Raw genomic sequence first — 20,000 nt, 5'->3', positions numbered from 1 at the left:
TAGACTTACTGGATTGTTTCACTAATCCTCTTTCCCTGGGAATCTGTCTCAAAGGGTTCAGCTGGGAATTTCTTACACTTTCACTTTTCGAAGGTACCAGGATAAAGCATCCTTTCTCATACCACGTATTTTATCATTCTGGTTTCATAAGCTTCTACTTCCATATGTTTATTTGTAAGTTAACTTATTGTCTTTTCAATACTTTACCGGATTACGGTGAGACTGGTTAAATCTAGAATGTTCTACTTTATTGTAAAAAGTAAACTGAAGAGATTTCCAAGCCATAAAAAGAAAATTAAAGTATAAAATACACGCATTATGCTAATCTGATTATGGTAAGTTTAGTGTGTTGAAATAACTCAAAAAATATATGATGAAAGTTATATGGTAACCAAATTGAGGTACCGAGGAACCATTACAAAATAAAATTACCCCTTCAAATTACATGATAATATGCAAAAAATTAGCTCAGATGGGTAATATCTTTATTTAAAGATTCGAAAAATATATCAATACGCCATATTACCCGATGAAACCAGATTTAACGATGAACAATAAAGTGGCCTACAAAAATAAGTAAGAAAGTCTTTAAGTATGTGGATTCATAAAGAGTAATTGAAAAATACCTAAGAATGCAAAGGAGGATGGAAAGTTTCTAATGAATCTTTACAAGTTAATTATCCTGAAGAAAGACTTATGGGATTATCAGTTAGTCATTTTTCAGATCAGTTCGGGAAATGAGAGCTCTAACACTGCCCCATAAGGTACGCTAGGAGAGAGAGAGAGAGAGAGAGAGAGAGAGAGAGAGAGAGAGAGAGAGAGAGAGAGAGAGAGAGAGAGAAACTTTCACACATCATCATCAGAATTTTTCTTTTCTATTCCTCTGTCTTTCAATAGACTCCCCAGCAAAGACGATTAGTGGAGCAATCCTCTCACGTCTCACCTCTCCCCTCCATAATCCTCATTTCCTCATTTTAATCCTGAGTTCTATCAGATTCGCTTGTTCCTAAAAGGGCTTGTTGGCTAACTAAGTGCTGGAGAATATTACGTCGCACACACACAGAAGTGAGGACAGAGTTCAAGAAAAAAGTTTGCCATTACTAAAATTCCCTCAAGGACGTCTGAAAACACAGTCATCCGTGACCTCGACCCTCGTGAGGTCATTATGCCTTCATGCGTAATGCCTCTCCGGCATGAAAGCCAAATTTCCTTTGACAGGTCTGTCAGTGGACGTGAGATTCGTCTTTCATCTAATGCCTGTTATGTTGGGTCGTCTTGTTCGCGGATTTTTATTTCATTAGTTGTTTATATCTTTTCTAATTGGTTGTTTATCTTTGTATAAAATAATCTGTACGCTAATGTACCGCTCTTATTGTAATAATAATAATTAAAATTATTATAACAATAATTCAATAATTCACTTGAAAACTAGAGACTAGGGCACAGGTTACAAAATACTGGTACCTCGTCCTGTCCTGTTTGCAACAGGAAAAGAGGAAGGAAAAAAATGGATTTTGTACCGACGATCTTTTCGTATATACTTAATGTTTGCGGATTATCATTTCGTCAATACATATTTTGGCTACTTCATCAGACCTCCTTCATAGTTTTGTCCCTTTTCGATTATTCAAAATCACAAGACCATACATATTAGCCATTGCTGAAGACATACTTAAGATATATATTAGTTAATTGTGTTAAAACTTCCGTTAGATAATTAGCTGTATCGTCCTTTCTCTATCAACAGACAGGAAAAAATCATTTTTAACTGTCATCACTTGACATTGCATGTTCTCAACCAACGAGCACTAATAGAAATGCTCAAAAATCAAAAGTCACTTGTCAAGATGTCAATTATGCGTCATTCCCATTTAGTTTTTCCCCTCTTGAACTGTTTTTTATAAATCCTCTCTAATTTGTGTAATACCTGGGGCTGCACATATTTATTTACTACATATGTGCGATCTCACCTGTATCTAGAAAAAGCATACGTTTCGTTAAAGAGACTACGGAATTATGTATGCGTGTTTACACAATAGTGTACGTGCGTACTTGTAATTTTGCATTTAAGCAACATGAGTTATTTTGCAATGTAACGAAAAAGTTGGTTTCATAAATTTTTGAGTGTCATTTAACACCAAACTAGAAAACAGTAAAACTAGCAATAGAAACATATGCAAAACATGGTGCATGGGGCCCGCATCTGTACTGTGCATTCGGGTTTATGAATACCATTAAATAGTAGAACACTGGTTGAACAAGAGTGCAGTTTATAAAAGGTGCAATTGGGAGAGCAAATCTGTTAGGTTCAGAGTGAACTGGGAAGGAGTTTGAAGTTACAGTTGTCACTTCCAAAACCATCGCTTTTGTCATCGGTATCATCGTTATTACTACAACAAAATATAAAATTGGATGCACTATAACTCCTAATATATAAATACTGAAGATGCCATTTTGAGAGAGAGAGAGAGAGAGAGAGAGAGAGAGAGAGAGAGAGAGAGAGAGAGAGAGAGAGAGAGAGAGAGAGAGAGAGACAATAACTTGAACGTTAAACGCAAATAACTTTTACAAAGATAAGGCCCAGGTCATATTGTGAGAGAGAGAGAGAGAGAGAGAGAGAGAGAGAGAGAGAGAGAGAGAGAGAGAGAGAGAGAGAGACAATAACTTGAACGTTAAACGCAAATAACTTTTACAAAGATAAGGCCCAGGTCATATTGTGAGAGAGAGAGAGAGAGAGAGAGAATAATTCGAGTGTAGGACAAATAAGAATAACTTGCGGAAAGATAAGCTCGAAAGATCATCTACTGAAACAAAACGAAGACTTTTCTTTTTTTACAATGTTATCTTTGTCTTCTATTGCCTGCGAAAAATCTTGACACTCTATCTTTTAAGAAATACTGTGTCCATTACTTCTCAAGACATTATTTCCTTCCTCTTCTTCTATACTGCTGACAAAACTGAAGTCACCAAACCTACAGAGAACTAAATTTGGCACCAGCACAGATCAGACTGGCTGTTGGTGCGAAGTTTGATGACAAAAGTTAAAAGATACGGGGCAAAGTTTCGTCGTGACACTGCCTTCAGTTTTCAAGATTTCCTTTTGATCTTTATTTTCCCGACGAAGAAGAAGGGGTAGAGAGGTAAAGGATGGGACTCAACCGCAAACGAATCGCAGAATATTGAAAGCATCGGGGAAAATGGAGTCGGTGAAGGCAACGATAATGAATTTCAAAACATTAACCGAAATTAAAAGGCTGAGGAACTTTAAGTATATCCTCAGTTTAATTTTATTATTAAACTATAAAACAACCAAATCACTCTGGACTTAATAACCTATCTAACTTTTCTTTGATTTTCCTGAGCAAAAAATTAGAAGTCTCGGAATATCTCATTTTCGTGATCCTTCGTATTAAAGACGTCACTACGATAATGATGAGGGAACTGGCTTTGATCTCGAGCGAAAATCAATTATCTAATCTGATCGATAACTGACATCTGCTGTGAACGGCAGCCTTATTATAATGTTGGTTTCTGTGAACTGGGTTAAGGAATTCTGAATTCCGATTCAACTACAGTTTTTTTTTTTTTTTTTTTTTTTTTACAGAATTTACACACATACATGCTTACACCATCCAGGTACACACCCACCAAGAATCGTAATTTGCATTCTTAAGTTAGAGACCATTAGAATGTGTTAAAGGAAAATATATATATATATATATATATATATATATATATATATATATATAGAGAGAGAGAGAGAGAGAGAGAGAGAGAGAGAGAGAGAGAGAGAGAGAGAGAGAGAGAGGGAGAGGGGGAATCTGATGATGATGCCTGTCTGCCTGATCTCTCTCTCTCTCTCTCTCTCTCCACATGAATAACCTTTCGGCTTATTGTTCACTACTTACATCAACAGAGACTGTGATTTCCAGAAAGTGTCCAGAAAGTCTTTTTTGTGTGTGGGTGTATGGGTGGTAAACCCAAGACCTCTAGCTTGTGAAACCTTTGTTTTATTTATTTATTTTTTTTGTGTATAAACCCAAGACCTCTAGCTTGTGGCACCTTTGTTTTATTGAAGACAACAGAGAGAGAGAGAGAGAGAGAGAGAGAGAGAGAGAGAGAAGTGGTGACAGCAGCAGTATTTATTTTGCCATTGTACATCGTTTCTCGTGCGAGTCTCAATGATTCTTCCTATATTGGACTGAGTATATCAGGGGTTCCCAAAGAGGCAATGGTCACTGCGTCTTTTCTAACTGAACTACTTGAACTAACGTGATTTTACGCTTGCAAACTTGCAAGATACTCTTGGGAAACATTGTAACACTAATCCGTAACTTATATGATTAGCGGTTAACACTAATCCGTAACTTATATGATTAGCGGTTGGGTATGCTTGCATATATGACATGTACGTTACATACAAATGCAGATATCAATAAACTTGTGTGCCTCTCTACCACTCTTCGTATTCTTATGATTCGGAGCGATGAAGAAATTCCAATTCCCATCATGGTTTCCTTAGCAAAGAAAACCAACCCTTAACAGACAGGCATTCCTCCCTTGTAATAAAAAATAACTTAGGAAAGTGAAATCAGCTGGATTTTATTATGATTAATAATGCGTTTACCCTCAATTTCATCCGAACTTCATACAGACTTTGTTCACTTTCCTATTAAATATTGACTCTTTGTTCATTCACTTGTGTAATGGAGGAAAATTATTTATATGCAACTTGTGCAATGAACACCATTTTCTTTGGAAGCTTGAATTTTAAGTAATGGCCCCTTTGGGCCTCTTCCATATGAATGGGGTTCATCTCCGGAATAATAATAATAATAATAATAATAATAATAATAATAATAATAATAATAATAATAATAATAATAATAATAATAATGAAACGAGTACACAGAGACAACATTACACCAGCTGGCGACATCCCTGAAATGGCCATGAAAAAACTCCTGCAGATATGTATAAATATAATAATAATAATAATAATAATAATAATAATAATAATAATAATAATAATAATAATAATAATAATAATAATAATAATAATAATAGTATTTTTCGTTGAATGCCCTTTTACATACACTTTGTCATCATCACTCAAATAGATTACAGACTGCATTGTGTGAGACACTTTGTTTTCAGGCCTTAATGATTTTAAAAATTTTTCCTTTGTTACCCTGACTGCTCGAAATCTTATTTTATCACTAAATTTCTTATATTCTATTGTATTTTCTAAGTTGTTTAGTTTGTATTACCATATTTTAAATTGACTGTTACCGTGCTTCTCTTTCTTGTGATTTTGCTCTCATCTTATAGGCATTTTTTCCATGATTACTCGAATAAATTACGTTTTTTTACTTTTTATGAATGTGTTTATGCCTAATAATAATAATAATAATAATAATAATAATAATAATAATAATAATAATAATTATTATTATTATTATTAATAATGTCCCAACCAAGCATTCAGTTCTAACACGATCTTGAATGTCTTCGATAAGAAAAATTATTTAGCGCCTAATAATACAAAGAAATGATGTTAACTTTTCAAACGTATTTTTCAGGATATTTAAAACTGGTTTGACTCTACAGTGCAATACTGCTTTTCATGTTAATGATGTGAGCTCCTCTGCGATGGCAATACAGGTACCACCACCAATTATTCATAATTTGTAACTGCAAAATCAGATAATTACGAATTATTGGCAATGAATCGTAATGTCTTTTTAATTATGAAATGATTAACACTAAATGCTATTGCAGAATAGCTGTCGGTCTCATTCAAAGTCAGTTCTACCCTATGGAAATGAAGAATAACTGACGTCACTGGGTATTTTGGTATTGTGCGTAATTTTACGTGGGAAACTAACACTATCGTGTTAAAACTCACGCAAAGCTATCGAACCTAAAGTAGCAGTTCACTAGTTAAGTATACCTTAGTTTTACCAGACCACTGAGCTGATTAACAGCTCTCCTTTACTAGTAACATATGACTTATGCAGTAAATTCCCACTAACCATAAACGAAGTACAAAGGTCATACTCCAGTAGAGGAGGACTCGTCACAGTTCCTACGGTTGGCCCCTTTCAGAATTCATACGCCACTCTGCCACCTGCCGTCAAGAAAATCTGAAGGAATGCCGGTGAAGGCAGGCTTTACGTGCAGCCTGTATGGATCCTGAGCCTGACATGCCCCTCAATTGAACTCGCTGAATTGAACTCGCTAACCAGTTAAGAAAACTGTCAGTTTCTGGAACTTGAAACGAGAACTAGCGCCAGCAATCTATAGAACAATAAAACCACAGTAGTCTAATGTATACTATGCAATATCAAAATTCAAAAATGACTATGACTGTAGTAAGATTTTTCCCATAAATTTACACATTATATAAGTTGACTACAAATGATTTGCGTCAAAATGATACCCTAAACTAGCTGGGTTACTTAACAGGGTAACTAGAACAATCAAAGAACTGCATATATTCTGGTTAACAGCCATTCAAGATGCAGCAAGCAAGATTGACTCAAAAGCCAACCTAAACCTAGATTGATATGGATTCAGGCTCTTGCATAAGGAAGGAGGATCTCCAAAAACCATTTATTTGCCCATATGAAAAACTTGCCGGATGAACAAAATAATTAGCAGACCTAATAATCCTCCTGACGAAAATAATGTTCAAACAGCAGACATAGCATTTGACTTTTATGCTGAATAATAAATGAAATAAATCACTTATATTCTTTATGCAACCTCACCAATAAGCAATGGCAAAAATACTTTATCAGCTTACCGAGATGACGACTGGGAAACTCTGCGTCGAGTGTGACAATTTCATAGCTTCTCAGGTATCATATTGCTGTCATCCTCAACATTCTCGGGAACCTTTAAGAAACTGAACACGCAACAATTGTTCGTCGTAACACGAGACCTCAAAAAATATCTCTATTTCACTACATAACGCACTTGGTAGGCCAACACACATCAGTTTTCTTGAATAGCAAACTAAACGCACCAAAAAAAATCAAAGACAAAAATTTGAACAACCCAGGAGTAAATCTTGTCCAAAGTTACTTTTTTGTGCTTCACATCTCACCGAGAAACGAGCAACTTGATCAGAATAGTCGCGACCAAGACGACAAAGCCAGAAACTGAGGGTCATGGATTATGAAAAGCGAGGTCGATGGCCTATTCTTCGCGTCATTCTTCAGACCAACAGATGCTATATATTTGCCTTTTTTTTCCTCTAGAGAGAGTGAGTTAAAAAAAAGTCCCAGCCAACCCGCTTTCAATAAATGTTTGGGGATGATGTTGATAACATCGCGCCCTTGTCCAACCTGGCTGGGATTAACTATAGACGACTGGCTACTAAGTACATAATTCTCTGTTAAAGTCAGCTTGTACACAATGGGTTTGGATTTTTTGTAAACAGACCAAAATCACTAACACTGTTCCCTTCCCCCAGGGATCGAACTAGAGACTCGCTGGTGAGGTAAGGCCAATAAATAAAGGGGCATGACTCCTCAAATCAACCTCAAATTATGATTTGAGATCGACAGACAAGAAGGCATTGGAGCACTGATCATACCGGTTGATAATGGGGTTCCCAACTTTCTTCTATTATTTGTGGGATTTTAGATTATAGAGATAAAAAGGAGGGCAAACGATGGTACGACCGATCATACCGGTTGTTCCTGGACTTCCACCTTTTATTGGTAGGATTGTAGGGTTTAACTTGTATTTCCAAACTCCTACGATTTTTGCCCACGATAAGGCATTGGCCAATATACAGAAAACTTGACTTCATTATCCTATTTTATTTTTCAGTTCGTCTGGGAATAAACGTGATATTTATAACAAATTTCCACAGCCAGATATTACGAAATATGCCGATTCAGGTCAGGCACCATAGTCATGAACATATGGAAATGCTTACAAATTGCCATGAATAAAGTAAATAGCGCGAGGTAATTTTTCAAATTTCATGAGGGCAATTTCTATGCTGCTGCTGTTTTTATTTTGCAAGGTATGGGACAAAGGGCTGCTGAATATGCATGTTCCGAGAGATTCAAATAGATTCCGCTTGATTTTCCCACACGAGAGCATTTCACATTCGTGGAAAAATCAGGTTAGCAAATTTCCATACGATAACAACGGTCACTTTTTCATGAATCCAGGAATAGGCCTATTATACAATATACAGCCGCTAGATAACGCCACGCTCGATGTGGCTGTTACGTTTTAAAGTCATGTCATTTAATCACCTGCGTTACTCCTGCTGTGATGCAGCTCAAAAGATATCTCAGATATCTGGTGATTTATCACCCCCAACAAAAAAAAAAAAAGAAGAAAAGAAACGTATTTGAGGTGAACGGGCGAAATGTACTGTATAATCACGTGACACAATGTGATATCGGTCCTATTTATACTATCATAGCAGCATTCCTTTCTGACATCAATCAACTTGCCTCTTTTCAAGTCGCTGGTTCGTCATCACTTGAGAACCATATTCTGAATAATATTTATAATTATCGCTACAGCTGGAGTTGAGGAATGTGGTGTGATTTCTGCAAACATTAGTAGTGCTTCGTTGTCAATGATAGCTTGTTCACAAACACCCAGAAGATCTCTTGGGTTTTTCAATAATACATCCTCTTTTAGAGAGTCATGTCAGTCTTGCTCTATCATTCGTTGAAGCACTGAAGTTTTGTTGACACTGATAAGCAATAACTCAGCACAATAACAAGTTTCGGTGCACCATTCTTATCAGAATTCCAGGTTCCGTGTCAGGACTTTCCTTTCAGCTCCTCCAAACTAACTTTACTTCTTTTCTTTTAAAGATTTACATTTCAGTCACTTCCCACTATTTCACTTGCCCATCTTCCTTTCCCTTCCTTGGTAATTTCATCACTACCCTTACGTCACCCCACGAGTCAAGAAACAAAAATTAGAGAAGAGTCTTCTCGAGTAAAAAAAATCGGGGGTGGCGAGAGGGGGTCGACGGGATTCTCAGAAATACTTGCGAGGATGGAGAGAAATCTTGACAAACTGAAAGAGTTGTCAAGAGTCCTGGAGTACTTCCAGTTACTTAAAACACGGGAAACAGCTTGTTGCTCGAAAAACTATACTGTATGATGCATAAATACACAAAAGTACTCGAGTGTTCACGTGCACACACACATTTACACAATCTTTTTGCATATATATATATATATATATATATATATATATATATATATATATATATATATATATATATATATATATGATTGTAATCACTTTTGTACGTGATTAATTACTCACACATTACCACAGGTGAAAATTAAGAGACGGGTTTTAGGTTCTGACCGGTTTCGACTTTATTTCCAAGCCATTGACGAAGGACTGATACAGAGTATTAGAAGTCACAAATATGTACACCACAGGAACGGTACTAACGAACATACACAACCGTTTGAGACTACATATCGACCCACAGACCGGTGTCAAGGTAGGAGTGGCCTTCAAACCCCATTTGGCTAAATATCACAATATACTCTCAGGGGACAATACTAATAAACATACCGACCATGGGCGACATCAGATCCACACCTGACAGGTGTCAGGGAGGCGGTGTTGGAAAACTCATTAGTACTTCTGCCCGCGTACTGTGTTTACAAATATGATAATCTTATTTCCATACATCTGCACTGCCTACCTTAAAATTTAAACAGTTTACAAATTTCTTTGTATATTAAAGGATCAGCTTTATACATCCCTTGACTGATATTCATACTATGGTTGTAACTTTCTTTTATAAAGCTAGATTCAATGATATTCCTTTCCAGTGCGTTATTAGAATATGCAATCCTTTTTGCTCCTTCCCAATCGATAGCATGATTGTTCTCACTAACATGTACAAAAAGACCACTGTCCCCCTGTGCATATCTGACATATTTTTGATGCTGTTCTATTCTCTTTTCCAGTGCTTTATCCGTTTGGTCAATATAAAAGTTGTCACAAGGCTTACATCGAATTTTATATACACACCCTTTAGTATTGTGGGAGAGTTCTTGATAAGTACAATTTTCATTGTTTTATTGTTCTTAAATGCGACATCAACACCAAAATTCTTAAGAAGATGGGGGATATCTTTCATATTATTATTATAAGGCAGTACGAGCAAATTTTTTGTGTTGTAAGGTTCTTTTTGGTTTTGATACATAGTCTTTTTTTGCTGCTTCTAATGAATTGTTTAATACACTGTCAGGATATTTCAGTTTTCTGCCTGCATTCCTAATCTTATCTATTTCCTCATCAATATATTCAGGGCTACATCCACGTAATGCTCTTAAAAAGAGATGAAAACACTGATTTCTTAACCTTATTGCTTTGTCCGGAATAGGAATGCACACAGGAAGAAATACTAGTAGGTTTTCTATACACGCTATATTTAAACCCATTACTATTTCTTCGTATGAGGACATCCAAAAAGGGTAAGTACCCATCATTTTCCATTTCCATAGTGAATTTAATAGTTGGTACTAAGTGATTTAACTTAACAAAAAAGTTATTTACATCTTCGTTCCATGGCCATACACAAATTATGTTGTCAACATACCTAAACCATTTAAATTGCGTGGAATTATATTGTTTGATATTTTCTTTTCAAAAAATTATATATATAAGTTACTTGACACTGGGGATAGAGGGCCTGTGGGTGGATAGCTAGTCTCAAATGGTTGCGTATGTTCGTCAGTACTGTTCCTGTAGTATATATATTTGTGACTTCTAATACTCTGTATCAGTCCTTCGTCAATGGCTTGGAAATAAAGTCGAAACCGGTTAGGACCTAAACACGGTCTCTAATTTTTCACCTGTGGTAATGTGTGATATATATATATATATATATATATATATATATATATATATATATATATATATATATATATATATATATATATATATATACATACACACACACACACACATATATATATATATATATATATATATATATATATATATATATATATATATATATATATATATACATATATATATATATATATACATATATATATATATATATATATATATATATATATATATATATATTAAGTGATGACAAACTCAACAAATTACGTTATACTTCACATATTCACTTATAGAATTTTTAAGGAAAACAAATAAGCAGATGGGACAAAAGAAAGGAATTCCATTGTACAAATACTAGGATGAAAATGAAGGTATACTAAACGCTTAATCGTGTTTTTGCACATTTTGGCCTCTGTTCGATAACGATAGCAAACACATTCAGTGTTAAAGCTTTTCTTGACTCTCAAAAACATTTTTTTACTTGTAAACCGCGGCATAAAAGTTGCAATAGGATCCATTTAATTTTTTCTTCTTAAAGGCTCTCTCGCCCTTCACTTCAAAAGCCTCGTATAATTAACTTCATGCTTTCTTGTAAGTAGAGAGAGAGAGAGAGAGAGAGAGAGAGAGAGAGAGAGAGTCGATTTCTTTAATGCTGAATGTAAATGCATTATTTCTGTGAGTCATAAAGGGAAGAGAGTCTTCCTCTCTTTTGTTCAGGTTTATCTCTTTTTATTAATTCTTTCTCTTTCATAAAAGGACATTGCAACGTTATGATTCTAATGCATTGAAAAGCGAACCTCCTGTAAGTCATTTCTCAGCAAGAAAAGTAAAAGACTTGAGTCTCATGAAAAGGTCAGGGTATCATTTTCTTGTATATTTTCTTAACCTCACACTACAATTCTAGCCCTGTACTGCTTAATCAAAACGTACATTAAAAGTTCATTGCTTCGTTTACAGCTCCCATACAAAATGGATTATTCAGCACATCGTAACTTATATTATATAAGATTCATATAAAAAAAATTAGGACCCTCCTCAACAATTTACTTACTATTTCGTCTCATACCATAAGATGGTATGTCATTCACAGAAGTCTGGCCTACTACAACGAACTGCTTTCTACCTAAAAGCGTTGTGGCTAGGTGAGGGATATATATATATATATATATATATATATATATATATATATATATATATATATATATATATATATATATATATATATATATATATATATATATATATATATATATATATATATATATATATATATATATAAAGCTTATGGTGAGATATATATATATATATATATATATATATATATATATATATATATATATATATATATATATATATATATATATATATAAACTTCAGCTGTCTGCTGAAAGGTCACCTATACAAGTGCTGACCAAGTCCATAGCAGCTTAAGCATTTTGATATATAATGTTGTTTCTTCTGAAATGAAAGGAATTTCAATACGTCATGTATAACAGTTATCTTGGATAACATCCTATGTCAGAGGAATGGTTGCATAATTTCTCATTTTGTGACAAGAAAATGTTTTAATTTGTTCATGATCTCAATTACTCTTCAAGAAAATTGACCATAGAAATACCAAAGTTAAAGTTTGGTCTTTAATGATATTGGCCTATGTTATATAATAGCGCTATTTCTCGTCCAGATATGTTCAGAGTATGCGTCAGAATATGCGTCTATCTACCCTGCACTTTCCATAACCCTTAAATTAGCATACACTAGCTCTTAATCACCCATTCCACCCACCGAAGTACATTTTGGACTAATATTTTGAAATAAACTGTAATGAGATAATGGCTAACTGATACTATCCTTGTTTATATTTTACCTGGAGCGGAACTCAAAAGGATTATGCTATAACTAGACCACAGGTTTTATTACCAATATCCAATAAAATTACAATTTAATTATCGGTTCTATGTTCTATGTTCTGCACTCAGTCTCAGTAAATGAGAAAATTCATGGAAACCAACAAGCACCAAAAGCCCCACGAGAGAGAAAGAGGGAGAGAGAGGGGGGGGGGGGCGGTGGATTATCATAGTTTTGAAAATAATATGCTTATGCGAGAGAGAGAGAGAGAGAGAGAGAGAGAGAGAGAGAGAGAGAGAGAGAGAGAGGTGGATTATCATAGCTTTGAAAATAATATGCTTTTGCAAGAGAGAGAGAGAGAGAGAGAGAGAGAGAGAGAGAGAGAGAGAGAGAGAGAGAGAGAGGGGGAGTGGATTATCATAGCTTTGAAAATAATATGCTTTTGCAAGAGAGAGAGAGAGAGAGAGAGAGAGAGAGAGGAGAGAGAGAGAGAGGGGGGAGGTGGATTATCATAGTTTTCAAAATAATATGCTTGTGAGAGAGAGAGAGAGAGAGAGAGAAGAGAAAGAGAGAGAGAGAGAGAGGAGAGAGAGAGGGTGGATTATCATAGTTTTGAAAATAATATGCATTTGCAAGAGAGAGAGAGAGAGAGAGAGAGAGAGAGAAGAGAGAGAGAGAGAGAGAGAGAGGTGGATTATCATAGCTTTGAAAATAATATGCTTGTCTGTGAGAGAGAGAGAGAGAGAGAGAGAGAGAGAGAGAGAGAGAGAGAGAGAGAGAGAGAGAGGTGGATTATCATAGCTTTGAAAATAATATGCTTGGAGAGAGAGAGAGAGAGAGAGAGAGAGAGAGAGAGAGAGAGAGAGAGAGAGAGAGAGAGGGTGGATTATTATAGTTTTGAAAATAATATGCTTGAGAGAGAGAGAGAGAGAGAGAGAGAGAGAGAGAGAGAGAGAGGGGGGGGGAGGGAGAAGGTGGAATATCATAGTTTTGAAAATAATATGCTTGAGAGAGAGAGAGAGAGAGAGAGAGAGAGAGAGAGAGAGAGAGAGAGAGAGAGATTCCCATATTTGCACTTCTCTTTTTCCCCTCTAGCAAAGAAGAGCGGTTTTCCTTTCGACGGTTGATTTTCAGTGGTTAAGAAGGTGGTGAAATAAATGGACTGATCATGTATTAAATTTAAATAAAACTAGCAAAGGAAAATTCCACTTTAGAATCCAGTTGTTTGTCGAAGTTCTGGGTTTTATTTCTATCTCTTTAAAGCTCTCAGATCTCTGTGAAATCCAGGTGCTTCCAGCAAAATTTTAGGGGTTTCATATTGTCCTTAACGTATGAAGGGTTGCAAAATCTTTCATGAAACAACAGATTCTGGGGATTTTTGACTGACGTCGGAATTCACCCGCCATTTTTTTCCTATAGTTTTTTCTTTAATGTTATCTTTATACTCGACTTTCTGAGACCTAAGGAAATTGATGTGGCTTTAAACCTACGTCAGTATCAACGCCGATATTTTTCATTTTTTCTCTATCTTTTTTTTTTCTGTACATGCTTGTAAAGGCATATGATACTGACGCAATGTCTTATGTTCTAATTTTTGCAGCATCACGTGACAGAATAAAAGAGAGTTATTTATATCCTCTATCTCCGTAATAGCGAAGAGAGGTGAAGCGGTTTATGCTTTGTTTTTTCTATCATATTAATAAAAAAAAGCCTTGGGTGGCGTACTGAAAGTGCCGCGTCTTAGGTCTCACCTACACTGCTTTCTGTCGTTTACTTTTCACCCACTTCCTCCAGTCTTTCCTTACTTGGCTGTTCACCTTCTAGAATGATACCTTCCTCGAATTTACGCCTATCTCTCAGGGGTAGGTCCCTGGGCAGAGCCCCAAGAGAGTCCAAAAGTGTGAATAAGTAGCGTCAAAAAAACTGCTACTACGACTACTACTAGGAATAATAATAATAATAATAATAAAAAAAAATAATAATAATAATAATAGACCAGACGTGACGTTGATTGGCAAACTCAAGAAGAAAGTATCACTCACTGATGTCGCAATACCAAGGGACACCAGAGTAGATGAGAAAGAAAGAGAAAAAATTGATAAGTACCAAGACCTGAAAATCGAAATAATAATGATATGGGATATGCCAGTGGAAATTGTACCCATAATCACAGGAACACTGGGCACGATCCCAAGATCCCTGAAAAGGAATCTGGAAAAACTAGAAGCCGAAGTAGCTCCAGGACTCATGCAGAAGAGTGTGCTACTAGAAACAGCCCACATAGTGTGAAAAGTGATGGACTGCTCAGGAAGCAGGAAGCAACCCGGAACCCCACACTATAAAAACCACCCAGTCGAATAGGATGACTGTGACAGACAAAAAAATATATATATATAAAAAAAATAATTAATCACGTAAAGATATATACCATAAAGTATAATGGTATGTAATATAAAATAATGTTTAGATAACATATAATATGATTCTCTGAACAGAAATACCGTGTGATGATTATTCATAATATTTAGTCTATTGAGAATTAAATTTCATTTTCTCATGTGAAAATCATTCGCTTCACGAATGAGGGAGAGCTGGTCGACTAGTAGTTCTCATCCTCCATAGGCAGGTCCAATGAGGCAATTGGCAAAATTTCAAAGATTTTTTTTTAATAGCCGATAAAACCATGCAATAAATCGTAAAAGGATTTCGGATGGTTGAGTGCTGACGATTTGATTTTAATAAAGACTTTACCTTGAAAACAATTCTGATATTTATATATATATATATATATATATATATATATATATATATATATATATATATATATATATATATATATATATATATATATATATATATATATATACATATACATATATATATATACATATATATATAAATATATATATATATATACATATATATATACATACATACATATATATATATATATATATATATATATATATATATATATATATATATATATATATATATATATATATATATATATATATATATATATATATATTCAGTTAGATATACAGGACAGACTCCTAGTGCCCTTTTTATTCATACATGCTACTGATTGGACAGAAGCAAAAGAAACTATATTTTGTAACGATTATATTAGTAGGAATATAACTAAATCTGCTTTCATAAAGACGTATTCCAGAAAAACTTTTAAATTTGAGCCCTGTTATGCACAAATTAGACAATCTTGTTATAGATAAAATAGCGAAGAGTTTTAACATTATCCTGTAATTTTATATACTACTTGTCATTTTCCTTTTTATGTATGTTTTCTTGTTCGTTCAGTTTTTTTTTAATATTACTTGCCGCTGTTTCTTTTTTTGATTGATGTCTTTTTATGTATATTGTTATTACTGTTATTATTGTTACTGTTCCTAATTGTGAATTCAGTTGTTTTATAAACTGGTCGACAAGTGGTCAGCTTTTTATTATTCATTTCTGTGTATAACGCGGTCATTAGGCAATTCCTTTCCTAGTTTTGTTTTGTTTGGGTGTTAAATAGTTAAGTGATCTGGACGAACACTGTTTCTGTTTGTAATGGCCTAACTGTACATATTTTCATTTTTTTCTCCACTGCTTTTGAGAGAGATTTCTTGCTCACTCGTTTTGTGCTCTGTATTACATTGTGCCCCGAAGACGTGTTAAAATACACGAAAGTACTTGGCACTCTGTCATTTCATTTTGAACTTTCCCAGTGGTTTAGCTAAAAAACAAAATCACGCACTTACTTTTTGTGATTTATTAATATATATATATATATATATATATATATATATATATATATATATATATATATATATATATGTGTGTGTACATATGTGTGTACATATGTATACGTATATACATATATATATATATCAGAAAATATTCTAAAACCAGAAATTTAAAAAGAAAAATTAAAAAATCCCATTTACTGCACAGACGGCTTTCCTAGGGTAAGGATTGCTCTTAGGTAATCCATGTGAGCTTTCTTGAATGAAGAAAGACAATCTGCAATCTTTCAAACGTCCTGTACAAGAAAAAGCCGCTTTAAAAAGTAAGCTATCAGGGTCACAGAGGTATTAGACTGGGCAATCTAGATAAGACTGCTCTATCCCCCTTCGGGTATTGGACGTGAACTCTGGATGATGACTTAAAAAACGAATTAGTCAGAGTGAAGCTGCTCTGGAAACTATAGTGCTGAAGGAACCCAATTTCATTCTTAAAACTTCCTAAGGTAAGCCAGCAAGAGTTCCAGGCATCGTCCGTCTAAATCTATTAGGATAACGGGGAAACAGTATTCGGAACAGTACTGTACATGTGTTTGTTTGTGAGTGTCAGTGCGTGTGTGAATGCACGCGTGTTTGTGTGTGAAAAGCAAGATAAAAGGAGAGCTATGCTTCGGTTTGATTTATTTGTATTGCTTCAATAACTTTCTGCATTGATTTCTTGAACTTTTGTTAAAAAAAAAAAGGTAAAATATGCGCCAAAGTGTCTTCGGAGCAATCTACTTTTCTGTACAGCGTATAATAATGTATGAAAATCTCAGCCACGCCTCATGAAACTCTCAGCCGCGGCCCATGAAACTTTCAGCCACGACCCGGTGGTGGCCTGTGTTGTTGGCACCTGTAACTTTACCAGACGCACGACCATGTCTAAATTTAATTTTAAATAAAATAAAAACGACTGATCCTAGAGGGCTTCAATTTGGTATGTTTGATGATTGGAGGGTGGATGATCAACATGTCAGTTTGCAGCCCCCTAGCCTCAGTAGTTTTTAAGATCTGAGGGCGGACAGGAAAAAGTGCGGACGGACAGACAAGTAGCCATCTCAATAGTTTTCTTTTACAGGAAACTAAAAATACAAATATTCCTTTGGGTACAGAAATGAAATATAAGAAATGTATCCCAAACGCCATGTCTTTGACGAGACCAACGGAAGAAAATATGGAACGTCAACCACTACATCAAAAGCAATAAAAGCAAAGGAGAAGATATTTCATTTAGATGATTTGCCCAGAAAATAAAATCATAATTTCGCAAGCTCTCTTACTGATCCGCCCCTCTTTTCTCTCTCTCTCTCTCTCTCTCTCTCTCTCTCTCTCTCTCTCCATTACATCCGCCTTCGCGAAGGACAAACTCATTCTGTTTACCTTCTTCTTCATCTCGATTTCTGATCAGACGTTGGAAACAGAATCGGGGATCGTTTCTCTCTCTCCCTTTGCTGCTTCCCACCTCGTGTTTGCTCACCTCTCGAAACCTTCCTCCGCTTTTACAGGTGTCCATTTAACGCCAACATCACGGATAATATTCCCTCTGACTATATTTCCCATGTCCACTGATACGTAATATTTTACCCAGTATTGTTATAACTCGAATTATTTCATAAAAAATGAACTGCATGCTCATTACCTAGACCTGAGCTTTAAGTACATAATAAGTGACAAACATCCATCATAAGGCAAGTGCTGCAATCAGCTGTCATAGTGGAGATTATATATATGTATGTACAGATATGTATATGTATATGTATAAGTACATGTGTGTGTGTGTAACTGAATCACGAAAATATGGAACGTGATGAATATATAAATAAAGGTAAATGCCACGTAGGAAAGTGAAACAATGGAGCTTGCGACTTACTGTCCTTTACTTAGCAGACTGATGTAAATACATGAATAAATTTTACAAAGAAAGCTCGTATAAATGACAGACGGGGATTATAAAGGAAAATATGTACCTGGAATCCAACACATTTAAAAAATTAGTAGACCTACCAAAAGGGGTAAATATTTCTATATATATATATATATATATATATATATATATATATATATATATATATATACCTGTATATGAGTGCATATTTATCTATGTTACCGGCAAGAAGATTTTCACTACCAGCAACCACGACGAAAGAGAACGAACCCGCTGATCTCAAACACGAAAAAGCCTCTTGAAGGCGAAGCCCGGACTGCTATAGTCTTTTAACAAAGCCAGATTGATTGACTGAATATGTCTGTTAAAACTGGCGTCGCAACATCTAAGTTACTGACGCCGATATCAAAGCCAGTAATTTGGAGACTCCAGTCAAGTATTAGAATCCAAAATGTAAATGCGGCCACTTCCAGGCTGCTAACTCAGCAATGAACACGTCCAGGGAGACAGCAATAGCCATTTGCACGGTAGAATATGCTGTGAGTACGAGGATAGTTCCCGGGGTGGTTGTGACTGACTGAGAGAGAGAGAGAGAGAGAGAGAGAGAGAGAAATTGTATTTCAATCACTAGAAAGAGTGACTGATCAGAGGTTTGTTTCACGGTTGGCGTAAAAAGCCATGACGCACAGGATGCCATAAATGAGTGTAAATAAGCGATCCGGCAAGACTGATTACTGTAGGGAAAAGCAACGCAAAATTAACGGAGCTCGGATAATTATCTCATCTGATTTTCCTATGAAATACCGACAAATGGGAATGGAAACCCGGTATTACTTTGCATTATAAGATTAGTTTTCTGGTTCATGGATAATACGAGATTGGTCTGGGCTTTTACAATTGTCAAAGTATCACTCGTATATTACAAAAAAAAATGCTTCCCAATAACTTGAATCTTCAGTGGAGACATAATGTAAAGGTCTGAATACTCGTATATATATATATATATATATATATATATATATACAGTATGTTTATATATACACACACAAAGTATATATATGTATATATACATACATATAAAACAAATCTAATTTTCATTTTGTAATATGTATGTGTACAGGTGTGTGTATCTGATCTGGGTGTAGGTGAGTGAGGGATCGTGCGTATGTAAGGTTTGTTATTCAACAATAAAACAATAAAATAATATAATATAGGTTCTGTGTACTGCTACGTTTTACAGCGATAGTCAGTTACCATACATACCGACAAAATGTTACGTCTTTGAAAGGATTTTGCAGCTTACTGTCCGTTATTGCCAACAAGCTCTAGCGCTCCGAAATGCCTTTCCGATGCCATAATCCTACGAGACCATTTTCTGTTGACATGAATCGACGCAAAACGGTTTTTGCTGAAACTGAAGACAAAAATTGGAACTCTGTTCGTTACCAAAGAGACGTTACTATACTGGAAGCTAGAAGCCACCAGCTTCCTCCATCCTTCCCTACAAGGAGAATCTCTCTCTCTCTCTCTCTCTCTCTCTCTCTCTCTCTCTCTCTCTCTCTCTCGCTAAGAGTACATAGCAATGTAACATGAACAAGATGCATTCGTAA

At 35.2% G+C, this 20,000-nt stretch overlaps 1 pseudogene; it reads right to left on the bottom strand.

Moving 5' to 3' along the window:
- The window catches only part of LOC136832339 (glutaminyl-peptide cyclotransferase-like), a 40,592-nt pseudogene that overhangs the window by 13,670 nt on the left and 6,922 nt on the right, over positions 1–20,000 (bottom strand).

This window comes from Macrobrachium rosenbergii, chromosome 49 (genome assembly GCF_040412425.1).
Source record: "Macrobrachium rosenbergii isolate ZJJX-2024 chromosome 49, ASM4041242v1, whole genome shotgun sequence".
NCBI classification, from domain to species: Eukaryota; Metazoa; Arthropoda; class Malacostraca; order Decapoda; family Palaemonidae; genus Macrobrachium; species Macrobrachium rosenbergii.
The sequence above is the reverse complement of the archived record's forward strand: the minus strand, read 5'-3'. Positions and strand labels throughout refer to the sequence as shown.